Consider the following 26,009-nt stretch of genomic DNA (forward strand, 5'->3'; position numbering starts at 1 on the left):
GCATGAGGAGTTAACACCAAAAAGATCTTATATAATCCATCTTGCCTCATTCTGCAAGTCTAACTATAACATACAAGGAAAATGCAGAGAAGAAAAATCTGGCATCCATAGGGGACACACTGAAAAGGTTATTTTTTGTGTTCACCTGTCCTGCTGTTTTGAAAAAGTACTCAAGTGTGTTTACCTCATTTATATTTGGAAACCTTTTACTTCGGTATTCAGCTTTCCTTTATGTCTTGCTACAGCTCAGAAAAAGTTGTCAGAGAGATCTCCTTGAAGGTGGCATCTCCGAGTCATGGAACTGAAGCTAATGGAAGCCTCTTACTCATGTCAACAAACTGCTGCTGTTCCCCCGTGATCAACCTGGGAGTGTTGCAGATTTATGGTTTGATGCAGTACCTCACAGAACAAATGCAGCTTTATAGCTGCAGCTGGAACTGAAGGGAAAACTACAAAAGATTAATTTACCTGTAAGTTTTCATATTGTCATTTATTTGAAATTCACTTATCAAAGAGACACTAAGCACTGGTGATAGATTATTTATTAAGGAATCTGATATGGCAAATTGTTTAAATATTTGTGGCGTACGAAGAAAAGCATGTTTTAAATGAGTTGAGGAACTCCGTAGGGGGAAATATATGGTAAATACCATCACAAAAAGATGGAAGCAGGTGAGGGAGCCAAAAATCAAAATGAGTATAACTAAGGATTTATAAGCCTTGTTTACTCTGCCTTTCAACTAAGAGCTCTAAGCAGTTATAAAATTGTAGTGGCCATTGGGTCGGTAGGTCCCAGGCTGCCTCTGGAACCTGGAAACCCTGCACTGATACATGTCTCCACTGTGGAGACCTTGTGTTGGGTTCTGGTGTGCTGGGGGCCAAAGGGGGCAATGGACTCTCATGGGCATTGCCTATGCAGGAATTATTACTGAAGACACAGAGATAAATTTTGTGGCCTTCTGAGTTACCAGAAACAAAGACTTCATAAAATTTAAGATAATAACTCATCTTGTGAAAACATGTTGCTCTGCTGGTGCAGACAAGTGTGTGTCATAGCTGAAATGTTATTACAGGAGGCCTTCAAAGAATGAATGTGTATACTTTGCTATATACAGCTTTCAACTTTTTTTTTGTGAGATGTGCATTACAGTCAAGTCCTTGTCCTGTTACCACTAAACTCCGTCTAGCTTTGAAATGGAGCAGATTTCTGGAAATTACAATATTTTTCCATTTTATTTAAACATATCAATTCATTAACATAGACAGACGTCAAATATCACAATACTTGAAAGTCATAATAATTCACTTGGAATGCAGTGTTATGCCTTGGCGAGATCACTTTATATAAACCACCCAAAAAGTACTGATAGCTTAAAATCTTCCAACAGGCAGAAAAAAATTCAAGTTTTCTTTTTTTTTTTTCGTTTTAAACTTAACCAAAACATTAAGATACTTCAGAAGACAAGATTCTACAATAACTTCAGGTAAATTCATAATATTGAGATGTTTCCTTTCATCCTGTCAATGTTGTTATATAAAATAAGCTTTAAAAGGAAAAAAAAATCATACTCCAACTAGTAAGACTAAAACATTTGCTTCAGAAAACTTTGTAACCAGATCATTTGCTTCCCATTTAAGGATGCTGAAAAAAATATTCCTCTCCCCACCCCTGGGGAAAAAAACAGCGTGGAAATATATTTTTGTGAAATATTTCACTCTGAACAAATGTATGTTCCCTAAGGGAAAATTCTGACCAACATATGTTTATTTACAGCTAACTTTGTCCCAGTGGAAAAAAAAAAAGAAAAGTGTAAGCTTGATGCATTTATTCTCATACTCACTGGGAGGCTTGGCTCACAGTATCTTAGGATTTTCATCTACCTGCAGGCTTCAACCACTGGCTAAGCCAGGTAGGTATTACCAGTAATGTAACACCAGTCTAAAATACGGAATAGCATGCACGGTATAAAGGAAGTGGAGAAAATGTGTTCCTCTGCGCATTCTTACATAGGTCCAAGTGTTTTGCTTAGTTTTTCTCACCTAATTGTTGACTGCTAGTATTGAACTTCTGGGGGATTAACATGTTTTGTTTCACCACTTCCTCAGCCTATTTCCTTTTGAAAATACATTGTAGATGACTCACAGAGCCAGCTATGCAGATTGAACCACAAAATGTTATGATGCCTTGGATGGATCACGCTGATGCAGACATGGATGCCATTTAATTCCTTGGGGCTTATGGAACATGCCTACTGTGTGGATATCAAAACTAGGAGAGATGACCTTGCTTTGGGGCTGTGCTTCCACAGAGTTCTAAAATACTTATTAAAACTGCTTTATAAATAAAACAGTAGAGCTTTTGACATTTAAAGGCTTCAAGACATGCCATACGCCTTACTGCAGAGCATTTACATGAGTCATCTGCTGACCCTGCTGCTCCTTCTTAAGGTATAAACTTTTTGTAAAAGAAAACAAAAAGGACATGGTAATGGGTGGTAATTAGACCCAGCAATAGGTAGCAGATGCTGCTGTTTCATGCTGTTCTCATGCTTATAGCAATACACCTCCTTAACACAATACCATTTCATTTGTACAAAGGGGTGAAATGTAATTTTTTCTATAATATGAACGAGACTTAAAGCTGGTATTCGTCCCAGAAAACACATATGAGTCCTGATTTGTACCCTAATCCCTGTCTTGCTGGCTGCAAGAGAAAAGAGCAGTTAATTGTTTTGAATAGGAGAACCTCTCCTCTCTCCCTTTACCTTCAGCATTACAGTAACAGGACTCCATTACCTCTGGAAGAAAACAAACAGCTCCAAAACTTAGGATAGTAAGAAGGAGATGAGATAGAAATCAATTCCCTTTAAATGATTTAGTGCATTTACTTGTTTTTATCTCCCATCTATTGTGAGCTGTTTATTTTTATTCCCTCCTAGGGGGATGTTGCAGCCATTAATACCCCACCTCTCTTTATTGACTCTTGCTCCCACTACTTTAATGGCACCTGCCTGCTTTACAATTGGCTTCAGCCTTATGTGTGTCTGTATTTTCAGTCTTAATGTCATCTGTAAAACCAATCACACAGGAACCATACCAAGAAAACACCTGCTGGTGCTTACTGCTGATTGAGGCTCGGTACTGGGTTAATTAAGAAAAGTCCCTGGAAACACTAGAAGAGACTTATGAAGAGCTACAAATAACAAGAAGCCTCACAGCTTGAATATTGACTGGGACTGTTTGGAGGTACTATTTTCTTAAACGCAGAGGATGGAGAATGTCAGAGGAGGAAACAGTTCTTCATAAATTGGAAGTTGCCATATGCGTAAACAACAGAGCAGACAGGGTAACAGGAGCTGCTTTTGCTTTAGCCCCCAAAAGCCAAAACTTGAAAGAATTACTAGCTATCTCCAAGAATTAGTGCCATCAGGTATGTTTTAAATAATGCAGCGGCAAACGAACCTATTATCGTTAATTTCAGATCTGATGGCAAACTTTGTCCCTTTTCATATTTCTGGTTGGATGGTTCAACCTTGTAATAGCTGTGTCATCTCAACCTTCATCTAATGATATAATAATTGTACACAGTACACTTATTGCTGACACTTATTAGAATTTGTGTTAAAAAGGACAGTTCTCTGTCTGTCACAAAGGTCATGACTGAATGAGTTTATCACCACCTTTTTTCAGAAGGTTAAGCATCCCAATCATTTCCAAACACTTCAGCAAGAAACTTTTGTTGTGTAACATATGTGCCAGTTTTGTGATATACTGTAGAAGCAAAAATATTTGCCATTTAAAAACACTCTTTTTGTTTCATAAAACAAAGCCCATAATTTAATGGAATCTTGAGATGCCTTTGGGTAGAAGCCTGCTTTCTTCAGAATGTAATTTTTTTCCTGAAACAGAAGGAAAAAATCATTATTTTGCCATCACTATCAAATTGTTCAAACCCATCAGTTTTTAATTCACTATCTATGTGATCTTGTGATAACACAGACCTCAGAGGATCCAAGGTTAATGCTAGATTTAGGTGAAAGCTGGTCAGAACTGCAGTGCTTGGAGTTCAGATTTTCTCAAAGCTCCAGAAGACTCAGATCCAAGGTTTTTTTTGCCCGGAGGAAGCTCAGAACTCGGGAAACCCCCTCAGCAGGGTTTTTTTTTTGCTTCACATCTATAGCTAACTGAATCCTCCAGCTAAAATGACAAGACACAGCAGTACAATCATCAAGTAGTTGCAGGTTCAGTACTTTGCTGAAACATTGAACCAAACCCTGGTCTTGTCTTTATAGGAGTGTCAAAATCTGGGTCTCTAGGAAGCCTCTAGGTCCTCCTTTCTTCTCCTCCACCCGTCTGCCCTTCACACAGATACTGGATTTTCAGTAAGCTTTTTAAAGTAGCTGGGGAAGTGCTGCCCCACATGGTACTTTGGTCTGGGAGATAAAGGACTTAATCCCTCCTTTCCATAGGATATTAGAAGCACTGTGGTTTGACAGGTCAGCATTGACTGATGGAAATCACATGAGACATGCTGGATATTCAGCAGTAAATCAGCCATCAGGCCCAGGGAAACTCAGGGGTAGTATTGTCTATTATAGTAATAGTTTTGCAGTAGTGTGAACAGGCTTCAGTCTCATGGCAGGGGACATAGTAGCTGGTCCCCTAAAGAGAACATTCCTTTCCCAATGCATCAGTTGCTAAAAAATCCCACTATTTTCTTTTTCTTTTTCACTTTTAAACACACAGAGAACTAGAAAGCCTGTGATGCTGAAATCTACTGTTAAGGCCACGGAAGGAGACTCCAGCCTCAGCAAACAAAAGAGCTTTCTTTTCTTCCTTGATGTTTCTCATATTCTCACTTTCTGTGAGTAAAAGAAATTCTGCCATCATTTAAATCATTGAAATATTTAAGAGTCAAACCCCACCCTCTCATTTTCTCAGCTAGGGACATGCCTATCATCTAATATTCTGCCTTAAGACCCAAGTTCATCTTGGACAGATGTTGCATCTTCCAGAGTCTCTTGCTAGAAGGGTTCCAGTCAATACATCCTCACAGAGGCTATGGCTGAGGGCATCCAGCCCTGCTTCCCAGGAAAGGGCTATCCATGCTAAATTTCTATTGTAAGCACGGCTAATGTGAATCACAGAAGGGCTGAGGTTGGATGGAACCTTCAACCTCCCTGCTCAAGCAGTGTCACCTGGAGCAGATGGGCTGGACTATGGCTTGGCTGATTGTTAAGGCGAGAAGATCTGAGACTTAAAACAACAGGAATCTGGAAAGGATAGTGTTTCTTCTGTGCCTGCTTCATTCTGTCTCCTGCTTAGGTTCAAGGGAAATGCAAGAGCACTTGAAGGCTAAAAGTAGCTCAAGCAGTAATAAGGGAGCCTTTAAGCTAGAGAGGACAGCTGTGCATACGGGAATGCGAGCTGATGAGTTACAGAAGGCTGGCTGATTTATCGGAGGTGAAGGAAGGCTTGCTGGGGCACAGTGGCTTGTCATGGGGCTTGAGTCACTTGCTGGAAGAAGGTACAGGAACCCTTGAACGGGTACAGAGCAAGCCCTATGACTCTTGGGAGTTTTGTTGTGTGCTGCTGTATTGTGCTGCTGTTGCTTAAGGTACAAGGAAAAGATGTTTCAAAGGATTTTTATTTAACTGCTCTACATGAGCTTTTTCTCAGCCTACATTTTAATGCTTGACAGCTGAGCTTTTACAAGTTTTCAGAGCCATTAATCAGAGCAGTGTTTTGGGAAGCTTTTGCAATATATATTTGAGAATTTGTATGGCACTGGTTTAAATTAAAGGCTAAGGCTTACTTTTGAGGCTGCTTTTGGCCTCTTTCCGTAAAGCATGGAGCCGTGTATTATTGTTCTAAGAACTCATAATTAGTAACAAATGTTTGCAAAATGCTAAAGGTTGTTGCTAGGGTGCTCCTTCAGGCTGGGATGTGTGAAGGATGGTTAAACCTAATTTAGATCTATTTCAAAAGCTGTTTTCTTAAGCTGCAAGTATAGATCATTTTTATGCAGTGCAGTACATTCTGACTTTTCAAGCGGGCAACAGGAATAAAGGCAATCCTTCAGGAATAGGTATGCCTTTGTGTGAGCAGAAATTAAGCTCCTATTCTCTGAAATAATTTGCTAGTGAATCAGACATGAGATAGGAAACAGGACTTCAGACTTATGAGGCTGTTTTGGTTCTTTTTTCATAGATGTGTTGATTCATTTGCCCAGAACCATTCAAATGCCAAGGTATATTGTTAACCTTCAATTCAAATAAGGACCAGAAGAACATATTTATTTGTTTTGAAGGTAAATTATAACTTTTCTAAACTGGTAGTAAAAAAATGATTGAGAAAAATTAAAGTACCCCCAATAAATCTCACTATATGGTATTGTAAGTCTCTTGAACATATAAGTAAGGTTCCATGTAACAATATGACGATTGCTTTTTATTTTTGATGTCAAGTTTTGAAAGACCTACGTGAAAGGTGCTCTGTTTGTGCCAAAATGTCTCCGAGAATATTTTGCTGTACGGTACACTAATCGTTAACACACAGTGGCTCTGCAGGTCAAGACGATTGCCAACAGAGTAAGTTGACGACCTGCAGATCATAAAGGCTGCCATCGCTCTCCTTTGGATGATGGTCCCACACCTGCCATAGCGGGCACTGGTTGCTCCCGAGGAAGGATGCAGGGTGTTACAGCTGGGCTGTGGGATTCAGGTGTTGCCTCCAGTTCTGTTGCACTGTGTGATTTCAGGTAAGTCAGTTAATCTCTTTACATTTCATTTCCCAGCCTTCTCCCTGGATGTTTGATACCCCTCCCTTCCCATGCCCCCCTTTTTGCACGGTGCCCTTGCTTCTGATGCAGTGCTTGTGCTGCCTGTGTCAGGGTCCAGAAGCCACCAGCATGTCAGTCCCCTGCCCTGAGCCCCTTTGACAGGACCCCCACCCGTTTCCCATGCCCATCCCTCCTGTCAGAGGACTCATGGTGGAGCTTTGGGGCTACGGGAGGTGGGAACGGGGAGGGCAGGAACCGCTGTGGGAGCTGGATCGGGTACCTCGCCCTGCACGAAGAGCCTGGGGGCAGGGTGTGCTGCTGAAACCCGGGCCGGGGGTTGGTGGGTGGCTGTGGGGATACGGGTAACACCTTGCATGTGAATGTCTTGCTGAATTAACGTCTGCTGATCAAAAGCACTGTCTGGGGGGTCAGTGGAGGGGGGAGGATTTGTGTATTCGGGGTCAGTCAGGCACTGACCCAGCCCAAGCGGGGAGGCTGGCACAATTTATGGTCCTTTTCATAAATAGGGGTGCATGCGGGCTAGTGATGTGACTGAGCATTAGGTTTGGCCTCGGGGAGGCAGGTTTCTGTGCTCTGGCTCAAACAGTATCAGAGTGGAGACAGATAGAGGTGCACATTAACATTTTCATGGGTTGTTGTCTTTTCCATTAGAGAGATGTGGGAAAAACGTGGAAAATAATGGTGTCTCAGAGGCCAGGAACATGAGTGAGATTCAGCATGCAAATTAGGTACTTACTTAAATATTCCCCTCGTTAGCCTTTCACCTCTGTTTTGATGGGAGTAAATTGCTGGGCATGCAACAGTGACATTACAGCAGCCCAGCTTCCCTGGTGTTCCTTCTGTATCCAAGCGCCTTAGCTTGGGTTTGCATGCACAGCACTCGCTGTCTGCGCTGGACTGCATCCAGCTCCTAGTGTGCCCTTGCAGGATGGCAGGCTCTGGATTATGAAATGGCAGAGTCCCTTTTGTGCTCGTTTAGTTTTGTACTTTAACCTTGGGCAGCCAGATGCACATGGAAGTGTCTGTGCACAGCAGGTGGGGGGCCATAATGCTTTTCAGGAGACTTAACTGGACTGATTAATTCATAATTGTTCTCCAGCTACCTGGAATGTTGAATTGGAAAAAAACCCACCTGCTGGTGTACAGTCCCTTCTCGAACCCTGCTTTCTTCTGTGCCATTTCATCATGCATGATCATTTGAATCAATAGGGATGACAGGAGGATGTCACTTACAAAGAGTATTAAGAATGCTCTCAGTGTCCGAGGTGAGACCTGTCTCCTGTCTGCTCATGTCCTCCTCATCTTTGCTGCTTCATTAAAAAAAAAAAACAAACCAAAAAACTTCTCTCACTTTCAGAAGGGGAGAAAGAGATTGTCAGATGTTTAAAGTTACTCTATTTTTGCTGTTGAAAGTAAGATCAGGATCTGGCTCCGCAGAAGTAACTTCATGCTGTAATTCACTTTAAAAATGTGTATTCTTTCTTTTACTTAACCTCATTAAAAGGCTAATCTAACTTTGGCCTATATTTCCCTTTGTACTTTTAATTATGAATGATTGCTCCCTGTCTTCTAAGAAGACAGACCCAAATGCGGCTTCCACAGAGTATGAGGGTAGAGGAGAAACAATCCCCATTTTCTGCTTAATTAAAAAAAAAAAACAAACCAAAAAACTTCTCTCACTTTCAGAAGGGGAGAAAGAGATTGTCAGATGTTTAAAGTTACTCTATTTTTGCTGTTGAAAGTAAGATCAGGATCTGGCTCCGCAGAAGTAACTTCATGCTGTAATTCACTTTAAAAATGTGTATTCTTTCTTTTACTTAACCTCATTAAAAGGCTAATCTAACTTTGGCCTATATTTCCCTTTGTACTTTTAATTATGAATGATTGCTCCCTGTCTTCTAAGAAGACAGACCCAAATGCGGCTTCCACAGAGTATGAGGGTAGAGGAGAAACAAATGGGCCCATCCAGGAGCAGATGAGGCTCAGCCCTAGCACTCTGGTTTGCAGCGGCATGTCCTAAATAACATTCACGTTAGAAGCAGAATATTTGAGATGCTGCTCCTGAAATGAGTCCCAAATGAAGGAAAGATGACTACATAATTTTACTTCCAACCCAGTGGGAAGCAGGCATCAGCTAATGTAAACTAGCTCACTTATCTGTGAGGGCCTGACAATTTGCACTAGCAATCTGTCCAGCCCTGAGCCATGTCTGTAGTGTCAGGAGGAGCATCTTTCTGTCCTGGTCTTTTCGTAACTCTTGTCAAGCACATGATGGGCATGTGGATACTTGTGTTTGGCCATTGCACTGGAAATGCCGCATTATCTTCTAATGGCCTAGGATAACGTCGCTCCATGCCATCCTTTCCTTTTCCCAGGTGCAACAGTCTAATGTGAGTTTCTTTTGCTTTGCCTACCTGGACATCTCGAAGGGAGTGAATGGTTTGCCCTCCATCAGCTGTCTGTCACTTGGTTTCCTATCAATATACTGCCAGCAAGAAGAAGTGCTCAGACATCAAATCTATGTTTGTTTGGGTAAAGGAAGGAGCAAAGGCCATGACTGATATGCCTGTCAGTGGTGGTAAGCCAGTTCTGACTGCGAATGAGTTTACGTGTGAGAAAACTGGGGTAAAGAAGCTGCTATCTATGAGAAGTATTGTGCAACTCAAATTACAAACACATTTCCCCTTCAGCTCCTGATGAAGTTCTGAGCTTTTACTGAAGATTTTGTACTTCTGAAAAATTTATGATAGATTTCCATCACTGAAAGTTATTTGATTGCTTCAAGGCGTGGACAATCTAGGTAATAAATATGTTGAATAAAATCACCTTGGAAGGGCAGAGTAGCCCATGCCAACACAGTATTCCATTTTGTTCCTCTGTGGTGGCCAGGCCATCTTAAACATTTCCAAGTTTCTTTTAGCCTTTGTGGAAAGGATCATGGGTTTTCTCTCGCTTTGTAGGGTGGCCAGCCCACAGGCAGCCAGTGGTGGGTTGGAAGTGCTGTGTCCTGGGGCTGCAGAACACCTTGTTTCTGCCGAAGGTTGCCTGCTGTGCCATGTATTGCTGCAGGCCGTGGGCTAAGAGGCAGATGTGACTGTTGCAGCTATGCTCTGTGCAGGGTTTATTTTTCCCACTTGCATTTTTTTCTAAATGTATTTTTAAATTCGCTCTAACATTGACATCCTCGCATGCTTGGAATTCAGACATGTTTATTGTGAGCCTGTCATAATCTGCTTCTGCTTACTGGTGGCTCTGAATCATTATGAGAGGGAACCAAGTCCAAGGAGATTATCTGTGCAGTCGGCTATACAGAGGGCCTGTTGTTAGCCATTTGAGATGTCAGAGTTTGTTTTGTGTTGTGGTGCTTTTTTTTTACCACCCTGCTTCTAATTCTCTTGGCTCCAAACAAAAGCTTTAGCATTTTGTCTTAAAGTCTGTGACCAAAGCTTCAGAGCCTGTCTACATTTAGAAGTAGATTTATCTTTACTCTAAGCTCATGAGTCAAGGCAGTACTATCATACCCATTTTGTTAGTGGAGCGCAGAAATATAGGGCAGCAGGATTTCCCCAGGGTGCATAAAGTTGTGATATGGCCTGTTTGCAAGTAAACAGGACAGACTTATCACTGATTACCTTGTTTTTTTCCTGGAAAAATAGTCAAGTTACACCTAAAATTTGTTCCAGAGTTTTTGTGGTGGTTTGGGTTTTTTCATGTCTTCTTCACCTCTCTCTTAACTCCACCACCTTTTACCTTAATGAAGGATCAAGGATAACTATTTGGATTTACAAGCCCTTCTTACAAAGTGTTAACTACGAAAATGTTGGTTTTCAGGTAAAGTCACCTGAATGACATGCTGTTGCTAATCAGAGAATCAGAGGTATTAATTAGAATCAGACACAGTGAAGTGTTTCTCTCTAAGCCATGAAGTCTAAAAAGAGAGCCCAATTACTTTCTTTTATTTCTTAGGACAGGAGATGCCTTATTTTTATTGCCTCACTGAACTCTCAATCTAATGTCAGTCATCAGCAAGGCTATGTAAACTCTGAGCCAGTAGCGAGAAACAAAACAAAAGCATCAGACTGATGCATGGAGAGTTTGGAGTTAGTTTCATTTAAGCTCTAGGAGTAGTTTGTATTTTTAAGTTGTGTTTTCATAAAGTTTTGGTTCAGTGGTCTGTGTGGTATTTAGGTATGTGAATATCTGATGTAGCTGTGATGCTGAAAAGCTGTAGCTAGGACAATGCTTGGTAGTCTTTGGAAGCTGGTCTTTTCTAAATTTGTTTCCCTTTGGTTAGGGAAAGAGCTTGGCCTTTAGCTGAGTGTAGGTGAGTGGGTGTTTTTTGAAAAATGTTATCTATCTTCTGTATGTGACTTGGCGTCTTTATTTATCTTGAACTTGTGAAAAGATGTTTTAATGGCAATAGTGGAAATAAAAGGCATAAAAGGTGGGAAAGAGCCACCACTTGGAGGACAGTATTGCAGGCTAAAAATTGTGATGGTGATTTTGCTTCCTTAAAAATAACTTCTCTAAATGTGCATATGCTGAAAAGAGGTTGTGTGGCTTGTGCCCTGACTGGGTGGTCCCGGGCCCCTACAGGCAAGACTGCAGTGTGTAATTTCAGCTTCTTTTCTTGCCTCTGTTTCATCTATACTGTAAGATGAACTCTTTGGAAAAGAAATGCACAGGGCTTCATCTGAGAATGGGTGACAGATGCATCAGGTAAGTGCTGTTGCTTGCATATCTCTTAAATGTGTGCAGACTGGCCAGTACTAATCTTATTGACTTTATGTCCTGCTTTACACAGGAAAACTATATTTTGCTTTTTCTAGGTAGTTAAATTAATATCTCGAACCTGTCTTACAATAATTCTGCAAGGAGCTGTTGAGTTTGTAGTCTCACCAGTCTTAAAAGGCATGGAGTATGTAAAATATCCTAAGAAATTACTGTCCGTAAAACCAGTGCTTTGCACCCAAGTCTGCACTATTATTTTGCTAGTTGTTGGCTGTCCTTGTTTTTGTTAGACTAGCTAGAGTATAGAACATGTTACCTTTAGTAACAAAGTTTATAATATGGCTGCTACTACCTACCGATCTCTGAGTTTGTTTGTAAAGTCCTCCTGCGATGCAGTGGAGAAAGGCTCTTCACTACCAGTTCCAAATAGGTTTGATCTGCAGGGTGAGTGTACTGTGCAGAGACTCTTCTAAAGGCGCGTGCAGTTTCTGTTTGCCAGCTTCAACACTTATTCTGGCACCTTACTGCTCTTCAGAATGAGGAAATATCCATAACAATAATTGCTGCAAGTAGCATTGCTTTGTGTAATGGTTTTGTGGCCTGTTGTCAATGTCTTTGCGAGAACTGTTAAAGGATCTCCATGCCTTACTGGCTACTGTGTGTTGTCTGACTTGCCCTTAGCCAGCAGGTAGGGCTTAATATTGCACTTCTTTCAGATAAGGAGCAATATGACTTGAAAGGTGATATCCCTAGAAGCAGCTTAGGATGGCATTAGGAGTCTCTTGGTGAGGAGTTAAGTTCAGACATGGTCTCTGTCTGCTGTCATCTGATGACAGAAGGCTTACCTGCTGCTAACACACAAAAAGAGTGTGCTGGTACTTGTAGATAAGGTATTATGATTTCTGGGCAACCTCTCAGTACCACTTAGAAGGTTCCCATCAGATCTCCTACTCAGAGTTGCAGACTGTCAAGAGTGGGGTGGGGAGGCAGCAGCCTGTCTCCAGTAAGAAGACTGTTTTGGCAGACATGGCTGATACTTTTCATAGTAAGCAGTATAGCCGGAGGAGAATGGCTAAGGCCTGATTATGGCTTTAATTAGGTAGCTTACTTGGAAGCCAGGTGAAAATGTCCAGCTGAGATGCAGAGATATGTTCTAATGTTTCGTGGAAGCTTTCCTGAACAGATGTTAAGCTCCAAGAAGAAAGATGGAAAGTTGAGAGAACGGCAGTGTATAATGCAGGGTTATAGATTTATAGCTGCTGTTGCCCAGCTGTGACTTGGTTAGCACTAAAATGTGTCTACAATGTAGATATAAACTGAACCCGATTCCTATGTTAGTAGACTGTCCATCCCTTTCTGAGCATATTTGGTTACTATTGTTACTATGGAGATCGAGTACAGTTTAACTTTCATTAAGCAAACAGGAGAAGCTGCCAGTTCTTTAGCAAAGGCCTGATAAGGTAATTTCCTTCATCTTCCATTGACGGCAATGATGCAAGTCAAAAACAGTAAATGGAAAAGTTGCCCCTTAAACTGTGCTTTCTGGTAGTGACTATGATTCAGCTTGTATGACTATGATTCAGCCACTGGCCTGGCTTTTAGTGGTTGTGGTCTGATATCTGAGGACAGAACTGCTATCCGTCTGGGAGAGAAGACCCATTCCCTCTGTGTTGTGAGGTGAGATGCTATTTAAAATATATAGGCTAAGTGCAACAAAGTTCCTTGTTTGGGGAATGTAACCGGTGCTCTAAGTCACTGTGCTGTGACCGCAGTGCTGGTTGCTTTTTCCATGCCATAAAATGACAAATTCTGGGGAAGATGATGTTAGATACAAGAGAAAAGGCTGTGCAAGTTAGTGTGAAGATCACCAAATTGATCACTGACAGCATGAGTGTGATCGTAGAGTCAAGAACAGGACGAGTAGCCATAGGTGGAAAGGCAGCAGTGCTAGATAAATATGAAAAGCTGGTAGATTGATGTTTTCTGATTAAAAAAGATGAAGATGTAGGCAAGTATGTAATATGGTGGCTTTTGGCTTACTTGTTTACCATCGTAGATAATGTTGACACTCCTTAAGGTCAAACTGTTTGTTCCTTTGGCTTCCATCAACCTATATGCATCCATAAGGTAGGCTGGTTCTGTAACATTCTCAGTTTGACACCGGGATGTCTTGATGGAGGGAAGTATAATATTATCATCTTGGAGTAATGATAGGCAGCAGGGTAGTACAGAGGGGTGGTTGTGTGTGATTTCAAGTAGTCACATCAGTACAAATGAGTGTGTGAGAGGGAAACTGGCTTGGCTATGAAAGGCAATTACTGTCATAAGGCTGAAGTGAAGTGATACTAGATATATGCTATAAATCTGTCTTCAGTAAAATATTTGGATAATGATAGACAGATAATGCTGTACAAGTCACTTTTTTCTTCATGTTTGACCTCTCTCTCTGAACTAAAGAATGACAACTCTTATTCTGTTCCCTCAGCTAAGCTTGTGCAATCTGAGATGAAGTATCTTGTGCACAAGCACAAAAGCAGAAGGGTTGGTTCATGCACCTTGCTTCCCTTTCACTTTTTAGTGTGCTTACGAATATTTTCTAGTCCAGGTGAGAGAGGCTGAGCAGTACGTTCAAGACTGTATCTTATTCATCAGATGTGCCAGCTGGAGCATCAAGCTGGCACATCATGGCATTTTTACTTTGGTTCTGAATTCCTAGTTCCTTCCACAGTGCCAGAGTTTGGTGGTCAAAATTAAAAATGAGCTTGCACCTAGCAGTGAGACAATGCCTCCCCTCCCACCTACAACTTATTTTTCAGGAAAGATTGTTAGTGCAACTCTTCTATGAAGTGTGATGGGACCTTGATCAAAATAGTAGGGCCTATCAACTTACTATGTTGAGCATCATTTTGGGAGCCCTGAGATATGGGGAGAAGTGGAAAGCAGCTTAATGATAACATCAAGTGGTAGAGACTTATTTAGCTCTTGCATATTGACACCTTGCCTCACAGCTTCAAAGTAGCAATTAGAAAATGGAAGATGCTCAAGATGCGTTGAGTCAAAGATGGCAGAAATGTTACAGACAACTCCCAAAAGGCAAGAGGAACATAGGTCTCTCATTGCAGCCATGAAAGTTTAACGTTTCTGTAGTGCTTAGAAGTGTGGAGGGAAGAGCTATACAAGAGTCGAAACTAATAACTTTGACAAGTATCAACAGTATAATTGTGGACGTTGCTGCTGTGTAGTTTGCTGGAGTGTCAGGTAAGCTCTGCTGCCTCCAAGTTCTAGCTTAGATTCTTAATAGCTGCATCAGTTGGACCTTGAGTGCTATTTCACCTTAATCCACACCGAGGGGATTTGCGGATCTTAGTCACTCTCCCCTTCCCGCAGGTGGGGCGTGACAGTCTCTCATTGCAGCCATGAAAGTTTAACGTTTCTGTAGTGCTTAGAAGTGTGGAGGGAAGAGCTATACAAGAGTCGAAACTAATAACTTTGACAAGTATCAACAGTATAATTGTGGACGTTGCTGCTGTGTAGTTTGCTGGAGTGTCAGGTAAGCTCTGCTGCCTCCAAGTTCTAGCTTAGATTCTTAATAGCTGCATCAGAGCAATTCCTTTCCTCTGAAGCATAGTTCCTACCTTTGCAAACACAGATCCTTTGCTAGTAGGACCCACATCTTCATTAAGCCATGTTCAACCTCTGCTTGAAGGGTCATCTTGGTCTTGTCAGCTAGGATCCACTTTCTAACTATTGTTAACTGAGAGATGGCATGTGGGTGTAGGAGGCCAACTTTGACATAAACTAATCTAGAGTTAGAAGCAGAATGACTTCCCATTTCTCAGCAGATACTGTCTCAATTGTTTGCAGTGTCTTGGTCTAGTATCCAGAATTCAAGCCCTTGTTGATCAGGAATGCATAGAAGAGATCTCCTTGGCCTCCTCATTGTCTATTCCTTTCAAGACTTTTCCAGCACTATCCTAATGCAAAGTCAGGAGAAGGTGATCAGGTCCTGGGAAGACACTGAGCTGTTGGCGTATGTGACACGTGGTGCTTGCAACTTGAATTATAGACTAACTCATTCCTTCTGGTAGCTGTGTGCAAATTATGCAGCTACACAGAGCAAGGAAAAGAAGAGTGAAGTTAGTTCCTAACAGATCAAGCTCTGCTTTGTCCTCTCAGGATAACACTATTAAACTCCAATTCAGACTCGTTCTGATGCCAAATAGTGCACTTAGACAGAGATATTGCCATTGTAAATGAAGCTGCAGTCACAGACAGCTCCTAAAGGGGCTCATATAGCATAAGTGGTAATGTTAGTCAAATGTTCCTCTTGATTTACAGTTTGAATTTAAAATATAGAGAAGTGATTGTTGGAGCAGTTGCACAGACAGTGAAGTCTAGCTCTGGCATGGCTTCCATATGAGGCAGTTGGGTATAACACTTCATGCACTTTAACCATGAAACAAAACCTACTCCTAGCTCAGATGTTAATAATATGTTTTGAGATTGAATGCTGCTATTGACAATGTTCCTATACTGAAACAAAGGATTCAAATCTGTCTTCTGGTAACTATTTCCACTTAGACACCAAGGCTTGGAGCTCAGCATGATGTCTATGCCAGTGAGTCTATGAAATGAGAAACCAGTAGTATTAAGCCCCTAAACCATAGCTTCTTGACAATACTCAAGCTATTTTCCCCTGGAACACTGCAAGAGTGAATGCAAGACTTAGACTTGCATGTTACTGAACTAAGCAGTGCTCTATCATTTAGCAGGTTCTATTTACATCCCCTCTCTCTGCCTTCACATGGAACTGTCTCTCATTGGCACCTGGATTTCAGACCCCTTCTGCTGGGAGAATTGAAGGGACAACTGCAGGACTAACATGCCACGATGCCCTGGAACCATTTCTTCAGTCTAAAAAAGAAGACAAGAGCATCTCTCCTATCTTATCTCTGTGCTGAAGAATGACTACGGATTTTGTCAAGAGTAAGAAAAGTCACTGTGTTTAGGTTGGACCTAATGCACACTTGTCTTGACAGTTTTACTCCTGTATGCTTGCCTTGACAGTTTTAGTCTTGTATACGCCTAGTTCCATTAACCCTCATGCTAACGCCTTGGACCATGCTGTCAGAAATTGCCTGCATATTTACAAGAGAGACAGCATTCAGCTTACTGTGTTAAACCTATTGTTGATCTTATCCACTTCATCTCCACTTGTGGCAACTTTTAAAAAAGAAAAGAAAAAAGAAAATATTAAAACTTCCTTCCTACACTGTAGTAACTAGTTGTCTCCACTGGCACCACACTATCAATTTTGTCATGGGCTAGCTTGGAAGAACATTTCTTAACAACTGTATGACCAAGCCCACACTGCATGTAACATCGTATGAAGGTAGTGTTATTGTAGGAACAGACACTGGAGCTTCCTTACTGCTGAATCTGGGATAGAAAGTCGATTCTATGTCCATGTGACTTTCCTTGATGCAGTCAACCACCTAAAAGTCTAGATAACTACCTGTAAAGAAGATTGACAGCTAACACAGCCTCTGCTATTAAGTTCGGCAACCATAATGATAGGTACCAAGTTATAGTTGAGGCTCAGATACCCGTGCCTCTGCTCTAAGGAAAGCCATCAAGTTGTAATCTGAAGGGGATTTTTACCCATAAGGAATGCTCCCCTAGAGGAAGATGCAAGCAGCTCTCTCAAAAGCATGCACGTTATAAGGAACTACTTCAGTATAAAATAAGTTTTTCTTGTCTTATGCCTCATATACCATCCTTCTCTGGTACTTGCATGGAAACTCATTAAGCATTCACAACTACTAGAGAAGCCCATGTATTGAAAGAAACCTTCACAGAACTATCTGTTCTGGACTTCACAAAAATCCCTGTTTGCATTAACCTCAGCACAAGCAAAGCTCTCTATACCTCATAACACACCTAAAACATGCCTCAGAAAAAACATATAGAACTTGCCTGTTCATCTCTGCTATTCTACAACAGCAAATACTCCCTACAGAAACACTATTGGCATCCCCAGATTCTGCATATGCCCTTCCAGGAATGTACCCAAAGTGCTCTTGCGGTAGGCGTGAAGCTAAGTAACCGTTCTGCAGCAGAACAAACTCTCACTGGCAATCTGTAAAGGGCAAAAACACCTACTGACAATGAGTAAACGTTCTGTACAAAGCAATCACTCTCTCTGGTCCTAGACCTCAGACCTGTAGGTCTCTTACTACAAAAATAGCTGAAGATGAGCCTAAAAGCTAAAATTCATGGTGCTACTAGATTCCAGAAATACGGACTCTATTGAGTGGTTTCTGGCACATTAAAATCTATGTGGTCCACAGGAGATGCATTACCTGTCTTTACGACCAGCCTTTGTTCTCCTGAGGGTGAAATTACTGTATCAGTTTTCTTTCTCCCTCACCACCTCAATTTATTCCACAGGGATGCTAACTACCTTTGCTCTCAAAAAAATGATCTTGCAGTTATCCTTCTAGCTAAGCTCCGAGCAATGCATTTCTCAGCTTGCATTTAGCTTTGAAAGCTGCTGCTTCTATTTCAGGCTTGCATACCTGAAAACTTGTCTAATTTTTCCAATCATATGTTTTGTTCAATAGAAGTTATTATTTGATGATGATATGCAGATGATGATATGCAGATATCATCCTGCCTCTGATCTTGACCAAACTTGTTACTTAAACTCAGCCTTTTTCCTTAGCTAGTACAAGTAGCTATCCCCACAGTGTTTCAGTTATAAATTTGAGCCCAAACAAAATGACTTAGTTATGAAATAGTCTCTCTTTGCTCCAAGTACACCACCACAGTCTCTTCAAGCGGCCTCCGATTTTTCCCATGAAACTTCATAGATGATTTTGTTTCTGTTAAACACAGGCAAAGACCTCTGCCCATGATTAGACACACACCCAAGGAGCCCTTTGGATGACAAATATCTGCAGGTTTGGAGCCATTGGTGGGAGTGAGGAGATGGGGGGTCAAAAGCAGGTAAATTGTGTAGGGCTAGTTTTAAGGTTAAGTGGGATTAGACTAATACTCTGTATTCCTGCCCTGCTACAGCTACTTCCTATTATTCAAAGGTGCCTGAGTTATAACTGATTACCATTACCTGTAAATCATGCAAAGCCATTTATCTGGGAAATTACTCAGCACCACTCCTGCAGTGTCTGCTCTTTGTGAGACAGCAGGATAAACTTCAAATTAGTGAGTATTACTCTGTATATAGGCCATAGAGTGGACTTCAGCAGGCTCCAGGTGAATGAGGGACTGCTGCGAATCAGTTTATTGGATGGACAAGTGAAATGTCATGTGAGGAGTTACTTGTGAAGAAAAAAAAATATTTATTTTTCCAGTCTTTAGGATTTCTGCCTGCTAATCCATCCACTCATCTTGATAGCATGCTGTTTTACCAGTACTTCCATGTTTTTTTTCTTTTTTTAAATTCCCATTTTCTTGCATTTTTTACATTAATGGTAGATTACTGATATGAGACAGGGAGAGACCTGTTTCTAAGTGGCATTTTCTACAAAATAATGATGTGGCTCTCTCATTGTTGTCTCAATAGTTTACAATGCATTGTAGCTCATCTAGCTACAGAGGCTTTCAGCATTTTAAATTTACAATTAAAGGGGTTGTTATATTTGGCTTTCATAACAAGAACCACTTGAACAGTTTCCTTATTTAGTACACATCATTGACAATGTGTAGGGGGATGCTTGTCTTGTTTGTTTGTTGTTTCTGAAAAATACAAAGAAAATTGTTCTCTCTTGTGAAAAGGGTGTGAAATATTTATCCTCCTCATCTCTGCAGCTGCAAAGAAGGCTCTAAACTTAGAGAGAAAAAGTTGCTATTATGCTCTGGGGACTGGGGGGTGCATGTGAGAAAAAAATTACACTGCTAGGCAAGCTACTCCCTGGGTCACTTTGCTCTATTATGCTCACAATATATCAGGCACCATATGTGCCATAGAGAAATTCTGAATAAAAATTGATATTTGGTGTTTGTCTTATCCAAATCATCACCTTAATCATTTGTATTTTGATTCTGCTAGATCCCCATGTTAAACCTCTCTGGCAGCCTGATTTAGACCAGGCTGGGATTTGTTTTTTGCAGATGCTGTGATAAGAAGCACAGAATGCTGCTTTAGTATTCTTGTGCTGCTGTTTATTTTGCAGGGTGTAGGTTGCTGTTGTTTATTCTGCTATTTGACCTTCCGGTTCTTAATCTTGTTTTCCAGCAATATCTGCCCAGAATCTATCTTTGCAACAGAATATAAAATTGAAGCAGGTTGTTACTTTCAGATGAAACTTAGGCTTTGGCAGGAGAGATAATGATCTGAACTTCTGGATGTCAGCCAGCAACGGTGTTGCTGCACTTTGTATTAACACTTTAGTAGAAGTCATTCCAGTTACCCACTGCTTATTGGTGCTGTCATGGCCTCAGGACTGACGACTTGGGGACTGGATGTTTTGCAGGAATTTGAATGGTTTCACCATGCTTATTTTGCATTAGAACCAAACCAAACCTGTGATGTAGTCTTACAAAACAGAACTGCATTGAAACATCCGGTAGAGGAGCTTGTATGATGGTTATGTGACACAAGAGCTTTTGATTTTGGAAACCTTCCACAGGAAACTCGCTGAAGCAGACTTCTCAATGAAATGCTTGGATTTGAGAGACTGTTGGAAATAAATGCCACTTTGTCACCAAAATACAGAGCAATTGTGGAGAGGCAGATACTTGTTGATGTTGAATGAAGTACAGTGACTGAGTATGAAGAAAATGTGATGCAGGGAGTCAAATTTAAGCAAAAATATTGGGTTAAGTCTCAATAGCATGGTGCAGAGTAATTGGAGGCCACAGTTAGCTTGGCTTCTCACTTGAATACCTCAACCCAGATGAATGCTATGGTCTGCTTTTACATCTTGACCTACTACTGCTTTGCAATCTGTAGGCAGGTGGACACTTTGTTGAAGGGCTGTTTCTGGAAGTCTTGTGGTGAAGCCTAATCCAAATGATCTTCTGGCATTCATCTGTAATATTCTAAAGGCAGAGTCAACTTTCCAAGTGGGAGTGGGAATGCGCTTATGTTCACTTTGTCTCTCCCTCTTCCCTCATTCCCTCCCTCGCTCCCTCCAACAGTTTTAACTGCATTGTAATAGAAAAATAATTAGTTTCTAATCCTTTTCAAAAAAAAAGAAAAATGGTATAGTTTGGACTTCTTGAAATCCTTGCCTGGTCTTCATTGAGATTTAGACTATAAGCTGAGGAGTTGAGAATGAAAGAGACTTTTCAAGTGCAGAATTGTTAGTGTCAGCCTTGTATTGGGATAAGAGGGAGGAAACATTAAAAAAAAAATTCTTACTCCTCTCACCAGCTAAGACGTATATGCTGCCTGTCTTCAAATCCCTGTCTTCTCACTAGATTTCCCAGTATAACAAAGCAGCTAAATCTTGACATTCTGATATTTTTAAGACTTTAAAAACAAATAACCTTTTATCTATGGATTTTTCCCTTTATACACTCCCTCAGATCTGTGAAGATGCTTTGCGTCTTTGAAAACACCAGTAATGCAGGCAGAAAATGAGTCATAAAAGATATTTCCCTGTTTGCCTGCTGTTAACACCTCTGCGTCTACCCAGACTTAGGATTTCTATCATCTTTGTTTACAACACATCAATCACCTGACACAGCCCGTGGAGCTCTCCCCTTCGTCCCTCTGCTTTCTCATTGACCTGAGCTGCGTTGCCTCAGAATGCAGCTATGTCAGCTTCGCTTGTGCTTGAACTTCTGGTATGAAAAACAAGGGAGAGGGTTGGATTCTGGGCAAACCTTGAAACAAAGGACAAGGAATGGAGCGTGCTGCCTTCCACGTGGAAAATCTGATGGCTGGGTGACAGCAGGAAGAGTCGCTGTATGTCTCTGCCTTGACTTTCCTTTTTCTTGTGAAGTTGGCATAAATGCCAGCGTAGCTATGTTTCCTGATTAAGTTACCTTATTTGTCATCTTAAGGTGTGTTATCATCCTTGGCTAGGAGTAGGGCTGAGCATAAAAGATAATTTGTAAATGGAGAAAGGTGGGGTAACTGTATTCTCTAGTTTTATTATACAACTATGGTAACAATTGGTTTTGATTGGAAACAAAAAGAGGCTTGCTTAATAAAAAAGGAAGGAGAGTGCTTTACTCATAACCCGAAAGAATAGGAGCTTCCTCAGTGCAGAATTGTCAACATACAGTATTATATTTTGGTGTTGGGTAGGCTTGTTTTTTTCTTTTTCAGCTGCAGTTAAAAGTATGGCCTTGAAACACTCCTGTTCCTTATGCTGTTGAATTTTTGTGCTCTGAGGTACCTGCAGTAATTTCTTGCTACACGTGGAGAATATGAATACATGACATAGACTTATTTAAGTTCCAAAAAAGATTTCAAATGGTCAGTGATGGGAAAAAACCTATCTGAATTTATGCTGGTTTTATTAGGATCTAATGCTATATCAGATGAAGATCTGCTACCATTCATGACAATTTTTTGTGTTTGACCAACTAAAATACAATCTAACAAATTGAGGTTGTGGAACTACTTTCATGTGAAAGTGTGCTTTCAAAGTCAAAACTCTGAAACTTAAGAGTTGAGAAACTCTGAAACTTAATGCTGAGAAACGTAAATAGCATGAAAGAGGTGACTGCCAGCTTCCAACCTGTTAATTCACTGTGCTTCTCAGCATAAATACTTGGTATCATTCAAATTTTTATATAGAATCATGCTTTTATTTTTATTTTTAGGGAGAAATTATAAGACGAGGCTGTTCACATCAAGCAGTGTACAGTTAAATTCCAGTGTGAATCTCTTCTTACTCTCTACTTGATTTGCTAGCCCGAGCTTTAAAATTAGTCTGTTTTACCTATCTGCATACAAACTCTGGATTCCTATCGTACACTTCCAAAAATCCCAGACACAGTCGCTCTGGGCTCATAGCCATATTAAAATACTTTACTGGGAAACTATGTTTCTGTTCACAACTTCTTTATGTTCCCAGGTGGATGTCGAAGGTGCCCCATACTCTGCCAAATGCTGTGGTCTGATCAGAAGTGTGGGTTGCTCAGCCAGAGCGGAGAGCCAGGAGCGGTGTGCTGGGTGAGGGAGAGGCTTGGTGGGGAAAGGTGCCCAACTGCAGACCAGCAGAAAGACATCTGGAGGTGTTTTTTGCAGGTAGTTCCTGTAAAGTGTCAGATGCAAAGCCAGGATGCCCAAATTCCTGAATTCGTCTGGCCTCAAAGATAGGCACAACGTGGCCATGTTTGGCTATATTTAGCTTTGTGGACAAAGTAGAACACAAGGTGGTTCTGCCTGCACGCTGCAGGACAGTGCCATCATTGCATAACCACTGTGGTGAGCTATTAGTCAGAAGGGGATGAACCCTCAGCGCTAGCAATGAAAAGCAAATCTTCAGATGATGGCATGGGGATGATGAATTTTAATGAAGACTGAGAGGTTTAACCCCAAAGGCATGGCTAGTTATGAGGAAGGACAAGCAAGGCTTGAGGGGAAGTGGTCTGTGTGAGGCAAGGTCTCATCTTTCTTTTATCTTTGCTCTTGTGTCCTCTGGTATCAGGTAATACGGTGTTTTTGTTAGTCACCTCTTCTCAGTGCCAAGCATCAGTGCTTAAAGTGTGGCTGCTCCCATCACAGGAAAGGACAAAACACTGGAGAGTTGGACTTGCTGCCCTTTTGCCAGCATAGGGATGGTGCAGGCAGTGGGTGCTGCTGGGTGAAGCTACCCCTCCTGGGAATAGCCAGCAACTTACCTGCTCTGGCCTCTGGATGAACGGCAGCCGGAGAAAGTTTGCCTTCTGCAAGAGGCAAAATGGGCACCAGAGCCACGTCCACCTTGCTGTCCCTAACAGGCTACTACCCTTTGCATTACCTACCTTGTCTATGCCTGCAGCTGACTTTGATTATACCTCTAGGTCTTGTTGCTTATATAGAGAAAAAAGGAAGAAATTTATTTGCTTTTAAAATTTATTTGCTCAGAGGCCAATTTTCAATAATCAAAGTAAGCAGATTTAAATTCAAAGTATTAAGGGTAAGAATATCTTCTATGAAATGATGATGACCTGGATTATTGAAAGCTATCTGGTAATATCCAGTTCCTCAGTGCAGTGTTCCCTTGTGCTCTCCTATTGAATTTAAATGAGTTCACCTATATAAAAACCTCTTCACAGGTAACACAGTTTATAAGCACTGACAAGAAAAAGAATCTGCAGAAAGGATGTTAAAAGGAAGCAGTCAACAAACACTACTCTTATCCTTTTATTTATTTGTTTAGTTTTCCAAACTCCTTTGGATTAACTTGCATCAGTATCTACACTAATACATGGTTACGCTCTAGGGGACAAAATGCTAGGAAGGAATGTGAAGCTGTGCTCTTAGCATTAAAACAAGATTTGTTGCCATACATTGTCTACAAATTCCCTTGAGTCTCTTCAAATGAATTGCTAGTGTTTTTTAAGATCTGTGTTTTCTATGCTCAAGTTCGCTTCCTCTGAGGGGTCTGAACTTCAGTGAATTCCTCGGGGCGCTGCTTCACCCTGATTTCCCTGCTGTGCGTTTACAGGGCAGTCTGGCCCTCACCTGCACTTGCAGGCTGTGGGAGTTGGCTCCTTCCCTGGCCGGCCGGGAGCAGGGCCACTGACAGCCTCCGCTGCCCACCCGCTCTGCTGTCAGCGCTTCCCATCAGCCTCCTTCCCGCGTGGACCACAGTGAGCGGTGCTGAGCCCCGGTGTGGGTGGCAGGTCGCCCTGAGCAAGGAGGGCTTTGCAAAGAATGAAGGTAAATACATCAGCGCAACGACTTTTGTGGGTGAAATAAATCCACAAAAGAGTGACAGTGGGTCAGCATGGTGGAGCAGGGGTAAGTGTGGGACAGATTACCACCTCCGTGGCACTGCTGGGCGTTACAGAGTGTCCCACTGGCGTGGTGTTTGCACCCATGTCTCAGCTGAGCATGCTGCCAGTCGGGCAGCGGGGGCTAGTGTTGCTTGAGGTGACCTTGCCTCTGCCCCTGCTGCACACCAGGAGGGTGGCTGGCTTGGCTGGTCCACCCTTGCACACCCTTGGGAGCATCCTGTGAGGAAATGGTGGAGGAAGCAGGCTCACTGGCAGCTCCCGCAGGGGTCCAAACCATTCCTCAGCCATGATGGGAGGAAAAAAAGTGGGGAAGTTTCTTGCCACCCAAGACAGCAATTAAAAGGGTCTGCTGCTGTGTGTGGTTGTGCAAGGAAACTTCAGTGTGGGGGCAGGTGGGAAAGTGAGAGTGTTGAAAGTGCAGCAGAAGACAGTAAAGTGAGTAACATGGGGAGAAAAGTCTGGGGAACTGTGATGATACAAACATCAGTCTGAGTGGTGCAGCTTCCCAGGACTGCATCTGGAAGGGGAGGTACTGAAGTGCACTCAGGGGTATAATGCTCAGGCAGTTAGCTAGAAAGAGGGAGCCAATTTTCCCTGGCATTCAGTCTTTCCCTATGTTCTCTGAAGGAGATAGAATTACTGAAGATGTCCCTGTCCTCTTGCCATTTAATATTTCTTTCTCCCCCACTCCCTAGCACTAATATATTCCAGATTTTTATTAGCAAGGAAGTGCTACCTGGATCTCCCTCCCCTTCATCTTCTCCTCTGTCAAGCATGTGGGTGTTTTGACAAATTACCACCTAGTCATCAGCTGGAAAATTCAATTCCTTCCACACTATTTTTCACTGCAAAGATTAACAGCTGGTAAAACATGGATAAAATTGCTGAGGTAAGTGGGAAGCAAAAACCCTTAATCTAGGTAACATCTCCACCAAATATGAGTAAACAGCCTTATTTCATTGTACATTTAGCATTTCTCTGAAACAACTTAAGTGTGACAGAACTTGTAATGAGCTAGGTAATGACTTGCTGCTCCAGCTGAGTAGAGTGATGGTAGGAGTCCTTAGGAGGAAGAGGATGTGCAAAGAAGTGTTAAGAAGTTCTTCTCCAGGATAAGCAGGCCAAAATAAATTACCTCTTCTTTCTGGAGGAAAATAAAGCTAAACCAAAGACCCTGAAGTGGATCTTTCTTTTTCTTCATTGGCCCAAAAGTGTCTTAATTCTAGATCTTTTAGGCTAACCAGGAAGAGGTGAGAGTCCCTACTTAACTGGCAATGTTAAGTCTCTACCTGACTTAAATAATTCTTTTTGTCATCAAATATGGAGTGAATTTCTGTGGGATAAATCATTCTTTTTGTCATCAAATATAAAGTGGGTTTCTGTGGGATTCCTCGGTGATTCCTGTGATCTGAATTTCTCTGGACCTGAGATTTTTGCCTAGAGCTGACGCCTTCTTATTTTCTTCTTGGCAGTTTACTTAGTATTTCCAAATGTACAGGGAATCCATGGAATCTATTTTGTATGCCCTAAAAGGCTATTTTTTTTTAGTCTA

This window comes from Aptenodytes forsteri, unplaced genomic scaffold, assembly GCF_000699145.1.
Source record: "Aptenodytes forsteri isolate BGI_AS27 unplaced genomic scaffold, ASM69914v1 Scaffold241, whole genome shotgun sequence".
Lineage (NCBI taxonomy): Eukaryota > Metazoa > Chordata > Aves > Sphenisciformes > Spheniscidae > Aptenodytes > Aptenodytes forsteri.